We start from the raw sequence: 9,991 nt of genomic DNA on the forward strand, positions 1-9,991 counted from the left end.
CTGTGGGGATCCGTGGGAATAGCCACAAAATACAGTCTCACTGCACCTGGTGTGAAAGCACCCTTAAGCAGGTCGTAGAGTATGCAATTTTCTTTCCTGCAACCCAAAAATAATTGGTAAATTCTCCTATCAATACTGACTGTGGAGCTAATATGTTCACCAGGCTGGGGAGCGCGGGGAGGCATCCCTGCCAGGAGAACACAGTGATTACTGCTAGTGACAATAGCATGAAGAGGTGTGGCCATGACAGAAGGGGTGGGTCATATTTAAATTAGGGGGCACACGAGTTTAGTCAGGCCTAGGGCAGCACAAAACCTAAATACACCACTGAAATGACTCAAAGGGCCCATTCATTCACTGCAGCACACCCATTGCCATGCATTGTACCTTGCAGAGTGTCAAGTGAAAGAGCGCATTCAAAATTAATATGACAAAACGCATCTCAGTGTTTGAGAGTCTGGCTGAAAATTTCTTTTCAGTGCTGCACAAATCAAAAGACATCGTGTGTTGTGCTTCACTGGGGTGCATTGCCACGCATGTCCACTTTGGAGTGCCATCCACAGTGAAGGGCACAGCAGTGCCCCAATGCACATAACGTGTTACCAGGGCTTTTCTTCTCAGAGAATAGGTGCAGGAACTCTGACCTTCACCCTTTGTTTCTGCTCCCAATCCGCCTCTAAGCACCGTTCCTTGGTTCCACCTCCTACCAACCTCCTAGTATGGCCCCTTTTAGAGAATACAAAACCCAGTATACTTTTTGCTGCTAAGTCATTTTCATGGAATTTGTTAATGGTAACAAGAAAGACAGTAAAATAGATCCCCTGCAGTGAGCAACAGTAGACCCATCCCAGCAACAGTAGACCCCCCCAGCAATGATAGACCTCACCCCAGCAAAAATAGATCCCCACACAACAATAGATGACCCCCCACAAAAAAATACCCCCCCAGCAACAATAGATGTCCCAGCAGACTGCATCAATAGACCCTCTAGGAGTCAGCAACAGTAGAACTCTCCCTCAAGAGTAGATCCCTCCCAGAAACAATTGACCCCCCCCCCAGAAACATAAGACCCCCCCCCACTAGCAACAATAGACCTCCACACAAAAATAGATCTCCCAGCAGCGAACATCAATAGACCCTCCAGCATACCCCAGCAATCCTTGCCATTACATACATTCATTGCTGGGGGTGACGGAACTGCGTTCCCCACGTTCCTGCTGAAAAAAAGCCCTGTGTGTTACTATATGTCACACTGGTGTGAATGAGCTTTAGGGCTCATTAGATGGTTGATTAGACCTGTCCTCCGATATAAACCGCTGATATATATATTTTTTACAATACTTTCTTTTTTTTGGGGGGGGGGGGGGGTGTCAGTGCTTTTTTTACAATTTAACATTTAAATATTTATTACAATTCTTTCTTTTTTTAATTTTTAGCAGCCCTGTTGGGGGGGCTTTGGTAAGATATCAGGGGTCTAAACAGACCCCTGACATTTCCCCTTTGTGACAGGGAAAGGAAATAAGGACACAGATTCCCCAGTTCCTTTATCTACAGCCTCAGCTGCACTGAAGATGAATGGACAGGAGACAGAGGCTCCTGTTCATTCATAAACTGAAACATCGATGCTCAGTTATAAATGGACAGACTCAGTGATCAAATATGTAATTTACCGGGTCCTTCCTCCACTCTCCATCCTGACAGATGTGGGAAAGGGGGGGACCGGAGGAGGACCAAGGGAGCATGGAGGGGGACCCGGAGGAACAGGGGCATTGCTAGATCTACAAAAGATCTGGGGCTAGAGCCCATAGCAGCGTAGTAAATAAAGTCTTGCATCAGGATCCCCAGAGAGCCTCCCCTTGCCTTGGGGACCCCTGCAGAGACTCTGGGCTATGAGCCCCAGATTCAGGGCTATAGCCCCAAAAGTCACCCCCTAGTGATGCCACTGCGGAGGAGGACACGGAGGGGGACCAAAGGAGGATGCGAAGGGGGACCAAAGGAGAACACGGAGGGGGACCAGAGGAGGACATGGTAGGGGACCAAAGGAGGACAGGGAAGGGGACCGGAGGAGGATCAGAGGAGGACACGGAGGATCCGGGGAGATGAAGGAGGATACGGGTTGGGGGTGATCAGTGCGGCAGTGGGGGCAGTTACAATTACCAATCTCTCTGTGTGGCTTTCAGCAAAGCAGCTGAAAGCCGCAGGAAGGAGAGGAGGAGAAGCAGCTGTCAGCTGCTTTACTGAAAGCCACACAGGGAGATCGGTGCTTGTAACTCCCCCACCACCGCACCAATCATCTCAGAGGTTGCCCAGGTATCGGATTAGGTATCGGAGCATTTGCACAAGTACAAGTACACGTGCAAATGCTCCATATCGGCACTGATACCGATACGATTATCGGTATCAGTGCAACTCTTTTCCTTTAAATGTGACTGGTAAATGATCCTTAAACCTAATGCCTGGTACACACGATGACATTATTGGACGACTGATCGGCCATATTTTTTTTGCATGCTAATCTCATATCGAAAATTAAGCGTTTACTAAAGTTACAAAAAATTTTGTACAACAGAATTTAAATTTGGCAGTGATGTAATGTGTTGTAGTGTATTTGTATTGTATTTTCGAATGACAACTGTACTGATTAAACAAAAATCGTACGATCTGGTATCATATGAGAAAGATTTACATGCTTGTCCAATCTGATAATATCGGATGAACTGTCGTGATCTACTCTCGAAAGCTGTGTACTTACGATCAGATTATTGTGCGATCACATCGAAAGCGGTATTTTCTGACCCTGTGTACGGGTCTTAAGACTGATGTTGGATAAAAGTCTCCTAATGGTCTTTGGGATTCTTGGAAAGGAACACAATCCGGCTGAGTTCATAACATTGGCCAATCATTAATCATTTCGCTGGCAGTGGGACTGCCTGCAAACAACTCTCTATCCCACCGCCATAGCCCTAACACCTGTACGACTAGAGCAGTGATGGTGAACCTTGGCACCCCAGATGTTTTGAAACAAGGTTTCCTTTGATGCTCATGCACTCTGGAGTGTAGTTGAGCATCATGGGATATGTAGTTCCAAAACATATGGGATGGCAAGGTTCATTACTGGACTAGAGTGTACATGGGTAACTAACCATGATCAGCTTAGAAAGTAATGACATTCACAATATTACAATATCCTAACAAAGTGTGACATGTTTGCATTGAGTGTATTTGCTGTTGTTTCATCTTATCAATTTAAAATGATTAATGCTGTGCACTGTGCAGGCTGATTATCACTCAATCAGTTTCTGCAATGCTGCTTATTATGGTGCTCTAATAAGATAGATGTATCACTATAGAAGATCTGTGTTACAGAGTTGTAACTAGAAATCACAAGTTTCCTAGCAAAATATTTCACGGGCCTGCCAACTACATATATTCATGGAACTCACTGAGCACAGTATATTCTTTCAAACCAAGAGGAGACAGAAAAAGCAGAAAAGAAAAACATCAGTAGGAAGAAAGAAGAAATGCCCCCACATTGATAGTCAGTAAAATAAATAAATGCCCAAGCATCAGTGTTCAATAGAAAGAAATAATACCTCGCCAGTGATCAGAAGTAAGAAAAATGCTGCAGTGATCAGTGGGTGGAAAAAATGCCTTATTAGTGGTCAGTGGGAGGAAAAAAGTACCCCAACATCAGTGGGTAGAATAAAATGCTCCAGTGTCAGTAGGAGAGAAAAGAATACCTGGCACCAGTGGAAGGCAAAAATGCCTCAGCCTTGGTGGTCAGAAAGAGAAAAAATGGCTCAGCGTTAGTAGGAAGAAAGAAGAAAAAATGTCACAGCATTGGTGGTTAGTAGGATAAAAATATTCCCTGATGTCAGCAGTTCATATTAGGAAGAAAAAAGTCCCTTGGTCAGTAGCAAATAGGAGGGATAATGCCATATGGCAGCGAGAGGAAAAAAATACACCAGCATTCGTAGTCAATAGTAGTAAAAAAGTCCCTGTGTTGAAGGTGAGAAAAAAGAAGAACAACTCAATGTCGGTGTTCAGTGTAAGAAAGGACACCCAAGTGCCAGTGCTCAGTAGGAGGAAGAAATGCCTCTGAGGGAGGCTGGTAGCCAATGTGGTGCTGAGGCCTCTGAAGTTGGCTGGGGCAATGGAGGCTCTGTAGCAGGTTGAGGACCTCGGCGGCAGACTTGAGGGCACTATAAAGGGATAGGGGTTCTGCAGCATTCTTCAGGGGGATATGAGGGCTGAGGGGATATGTAAGCGGACACAATAATGGAATGGGGCATCTGTAGAGGGGAAGAGAGGTTTTGTTGGTAGAAGGAGGGCTGAGAAGTACTACGGAGGGCTGGGGGAACAGTTATATTAGGGGCTACCCAATTACTGTTCAGACCTGCCATCAGCATGAGTGCTCCACAGGAAGTGAAGGTTGAATTTGACCCGGGGAGAGGAAGAACAGACCTTCGATCCCCAGTGGGTCCCCATGCTAACAAGAGACCTGTAGATGCTCTGATTCAGAGAAGGAATTAATCTAAAATGCCTCCCCATGATACCAGACGGAGGCTCAGCCGGTGCTTGACCGTACAGCATTACAGCAGTGAGCACTCTACAGAGTGTCCTGGACATGTGACACTCTCTGCTCCACTAACTTCACAGATCCACTTACCTTACTGGAGCAAAGCTTATGGATACCCAATACCACCACAATCTACCTGGAAGACTCCTAGGAAACAATTCAGTGTCAGCTGTACATCATTGAAAGTTCATGAGGAGGACTGGGACTTCCCTTTAAAGTCTTATTCTATATTAGTCCTCTCTCACCACAACCACACTCCACATGTCAAGAGGATGATCAACTAAATCTGTCCAAAAGACTGTTTCACAATCATGAACCTTTAGAAGGATATCTGTTGAAAAAGTTGATTTTACAGATGGACAATACATCACATAAACAATTCTATCCCCAAACTGTTGCCCGGACGGCAGCTGAGCAAAGCTTGTTAGTTAAAGCTGAACCAACAGCTGGGCAAAATCCCCTCAGGAGTAGAGCAATCAATATTTTACAGTAATGTACATGAATATTCCACCTCTATTGAGAAAAGCAAGCCTCTGCCTTAATGTAAGTGACCATACAAATTTACAGGAAACCTTCTGGGAGTGTGCCAGATTAAAGTTCTAAGAACCCTCACTGCTGTCCAAAACAGGTCAAATCCTATTGACTGACAAGGCAAACAGGTCTGTTTCCTCTATTCAATAGCCCAGAAGGCTGTAAGATCAGAGAACAGCGAAGAAACAATATCTAACAATAGGTAACTGTGGAAAAGGCAGTGATATGCATACAGCACTCTATAGTCATGAGTGATAAAATGGCACTTGGATACCAGTGACAGAAAAATGCTGCTAAGACTCATTTAAAGTGTATGCTAACAACAAACATTTTACATATTGTACCTTACCAGATCTCAGATGTGGTGGCTGTTTTTTTGTTTCAGGCTTTGTTTTCCATTGTTTCCACTGCTGATCCTAACAGTAAAGCCTGGTACATACTAATAGTTTTTTTTTGTTCAACCCAGTCGGAGCCGCTGAATTAACGTCGGACTGTTATTACAGCGGCTCCGACTCCCGTTGAGCTGTTGTGTTCTGACAGGGGCATGGCCCGTCCCCCGCCAGAAGACTCCGGTCAGCACTCTCAGCCATTGGCCAGTCAGCTGCTGGTTTTCCAGCATGCTCGTCTGACAGAAGTCAGCCAAACTGCCAGCCTCTGTCGGACCGGTTGACATACACACAGGCCAAATGTTGGCCAGTTTTTATGTTTCCTGAATTTCAGGCCATGTATACTAGGCATAAAGCATAGACGCATAGACAAGTCAAAATCTGATAATGATGCCAAAAACAAACGATTGAAAATGTGCTTTTTTTATTATTATCAAGAAAGCATTTTCCAGAAAAGGAGGTGCTTATATTTTTTATGTATTGGTGTATATGGGGTACTAAGTCCAAGGTCCATCTCTTTTTAAGGTTTCTATTCATAGGATGTGATACCCCCTTCCTCCTTTGTTCCCTTAAGTATTGGTAGTGAGTCCTGTATATCCTAGTACAGGTACATAAATCTTTTCACCATTTGTTGGACGGATAAGTTGTCAGATTTCTAATGAGTGTCTTTGACAGTCTGTAATAGTTCTAGGGATTGTTTAAAGCAGCGTTTTTGAAACCAGGGGGGCTTGAGGATTCTTCAGGGGTGCCTTGGAAAAATTTCAAAAATTTGTCCAAAATGCATATACAAGCCAGCAGGTGGATGAAGCCTACCTTTTAGTTACACAAAGCTACAGGTTTTCATTGTGCACCATTACAACCTTCTAGCTGCCGGAGTCCTAACGACCATTGGCATAATCAGTTGATAAGGAAGATGTCAGTCGCCTGCATAGCATCCTTGTTTGCCTCTCTCCTGCCCCTCTCCATTAGCATTGGGGTCACATTAGCTGAGTAATTGGGAAAAACTGAGGGAGAAGAGAAACATTGGAATACTAGTTAGTACCAGTTTGCCACTAATGTTGGGTGTCCTACATGCGTGGATGTTTCTGCATTATGTAAGAATAGTTTTTAAATTTTAGAATGGGGTGCCTCAAGATTGTCCTTCATTTTTAAAGTGTGCTTTTGACTAAAAAAAGTTGAGAATTGCTGGGTTAAGGTATCAGTTAAGTACAGAGGAAGTTACTAGACCACACTGGATTTCTGGCAGGATCAACAGGAATTTGTCTGTACTTGGAGAAAATTTAAGGACCGGTAAGCTATGTATTACATTTTTGTTCTTTGGTCTAGACATACTATAGGGCAACCGTTGGATGGATATTGTGCTACCTGTGATTTCAAATAAAATGAATAAAGTATAATAGATAATAGTTTTAAGTATGAATAATTATAACCAATTAACACAGTTCACTCTCACACCTAATTTATAACACAATAACGAACAACCTGAAAATGGAAATGTCTATGCCCACCCATTCCACTACACCATGATATTCCTTTTAACCACTTCAGACCCGGAGAATTTGGCTGCCCAAAGACCAGAGCACCTTTTGCGATTCGGCACTGCATCGCTTTAACTGACAATTGCGTGGTCGTTCGACGTGGCTCCCAAACAATATTGACGTCCTTTTTTCCCCACAAATAGAGCTTTCTTTTGGTGGTATTTGATCACCTCTGCGGTTTTTATGTTTTGCACTATGAACATAAAAAGAGCAACAATTTTGAAAAAAACGCATTATTTTTAACTTTTTGCTATAATAAATCTCCCTAAAAAATATATAAAAAAACATTTTTTTTTCCCTCAGTTTAGGCTGATACGTATTCTTCTACAGTTTTTTGGTTAAAAAAATCACAATAAGCATTTATTGATTGGTTTGCACAAAAGTTATAGCGTCTACAAAATAGGGGATAGTTTTATGGCATTTTTATTATTTTAATTTTTTCACTAGTAATGGCGGCAATCAGCGATTTTTATTGTGACTACGACATTATGGCGGACACATCGGACACTTATGGCACTATTTTGGGACCATTCACATTTATACATCGATCAGTGTGATTAAAAATGCTCTGATTACTGTGTAAATTATGACTGGCAGTGAAGGGGGTTAACACTAGGTGGCGCTGTAATGGTTAAGTGTGCCTTAGGGAGTGATTCTAACTGTGGAGGGGGCTGGGCTGTGTGTGACACATCACTGATCAGCGCTCCCGATCACAGGGAGAGCCGATCAGTGACACTGTCACTAGGCAGAATGGAGAGAGGCATTTCCCCCGTTATTCCTCTCCGTGAGGCGATCGTGGGTATACCCCCACGGACATCTAGTCCGCGGGACCCGCTGTCGGACTCACGGAGCTCGTGGATGGGCATGCACGCCCGCTAGCCAAGCCTCAGGAGATCATGTACAATAACGTGATTTTGCGCAGTGGAGCCAGCCTGCTGCAGTAAAACTGCAGCGGCTGGTCCACAAACAGTTAAAGCAATGGGAAAAGCTCATTGGCATCATTGTATCTTCATTTTTTTTCACTGGCTCGGGTCTTCTCAGCTATGACTTGCCGAGGAACATGAGGGACCCAGGGCCATACATAGATTTTAACATTCTATTCTGTTCACATACACCTGACTGTTAGGGGCATTGATAACCTATGAACCCATGAGGCTGCAGCTGATGTAAGGTTAGGCCCAAATTCACTAGAGACAAAAAAAAAAAAAAAAAAAAAATCACAGGCTAGGGCCTTTAAACATAGAATTAAAACACTGCAGAGGATAAAGCAGTGTAAAATTGGCCAGCAGCAAGGCCATTTTAACCAAGAATAACAGGCCTAATCAGTGTATGCCTAATTTTCCTTTTCATCTATGGGGGAGTCAGCAACCAGTAGATCACTGGCAGGCGACTGGAGAGGAATTACTTGTAAAGTTGGAACTGTAGTAGAAAGCAAGAGCCGCACAAGGTGATGCCTCCTCTGTAGTGCTGGCTCCTGTCCCATGCGGAGTGATACCAACTGCACGCTACCTCATATCCCGGCTAGCGGTCTTCAGAGTGGTGCCAGCAGCAGGAAAGAAGAGATCCTCAGGTCAGTGTGAAGTAATACACTGGGTATAATATAGGGATGCTTTCACATTGATGTGCTGCGGTTTACCCACGCCACGGGTGCAGTGCAATGTACCTGGAGCTTTCTTACGGGATTGCTGCTCTTAGCCATAGTCTTCTATTATAACCTGCAGGTTTGGTGCACTTTCTGAATGCAGGAATTTTGATGCACTTTCAGAAAGTGCACCACACCTGCAGGATATAATAGAAGTCTCTGGCAAAGTGCAGTTAACCCTAAAAAGTTGCAGATGCACTGCGCTGCCCCCGAGGGGCAGGTAAACTGCAGCACAACAGTGTCAAAGAAGCCTTATAGGGGGCTCAGAACAGTAAGGGTTCATTTACATTTGCATTTTGGGGAGTGGGAAAACCCCATAGTTAAGATGTGTTATAGCACCTGCCCTGCAACCTTGTGCAGTACAGCAAACAAGGGGTTAAGGGAGACAGCGTTGTGTTGCTTTCTCACCATCTGCTTGAACCCCATGGACACCGCAGAAGCATGCAGCTGTGGGGCGCTTGCAGAGTGGCCCCAGTTACTTTACAATGTAGAGATGGGTTCTGCAGTGGAAACGCATTAGAGCGGCGAGGCCCGGGAGTGCTGGACTGTACAGTGGGCATGTGTTACACAGTGTCAAAGCAGGGGCACGGCTTCCCACATGTCATAGATGGCTGCCTGGTGTTCGGTAGTATAACCAGCAACCAGGTGCCCTAGGCTGCTGCCTAGTGGTAGCTCTGGCCCCGAGCTTAGTTGAGAAGTGTTACAGGCAGTCTCCCCCACATGGCTGAGTGCCCTGCTTGCTCCATTACAAGCAATACAGTATAGTGTTTAGCGGCGGCCCAGTGTCACCCAATGCGGGCTGGTCACCCGTAATCCCCTTAGCAACACCACTGGGCAGAGGTGCTTTGCATTAATTAGCCGATTAGAGTGTGACATCATAAATATATCTTTTTGATGATATTCTGAGTCCAAACACTGAAGCTTGGGGTATATCATTACCATTCAGAGTAAGAATCATTAACCACTACTCTAGGAATATGGTTTTTAGCCAGTTTTTTTTATCCATTTTCAAACTGAATTTTCCAAACCTGTAGACTTTAATTTACACATCAGCCATATGTGGGGACCCGTGTCAAACACTTTGGCAAAATTCAAGTATACCAAATCCACAGCCACTCCTTAGTCCAAGTTTTTTGCTTACCTCCTCATAAAAAGAAATCAGATTTGTTTGACAACTTCAGTCTTTTGTGAATCTATGCAGACTATTGCTTAAAATATTTTCTAGCAAAAACTCTTCTATATGGTTGTTTATTAAACTATCTTCCCGACTTTACCAAATAACTATAGACAGGTTAGTTTATTTCTAAAGACTTTG

The sequence above is a fragment of the Lithobates pipiens genome, unplaced genomic scaffold, assembly GCF_037356315.1.
Source record: "Lithobates pipiens isolate NorthernLeopardFrog02 unplaced genomic scaffold, aLitPip1_a1.2 Scaffold_19, whole genome shotgun sequence".
Classification (NCBI taxonomy): Eukaryota; Metazoa; Chordata; class Amphibia; order Anura; family Ranidae; genus Lithobates; species Lithobates pipiens.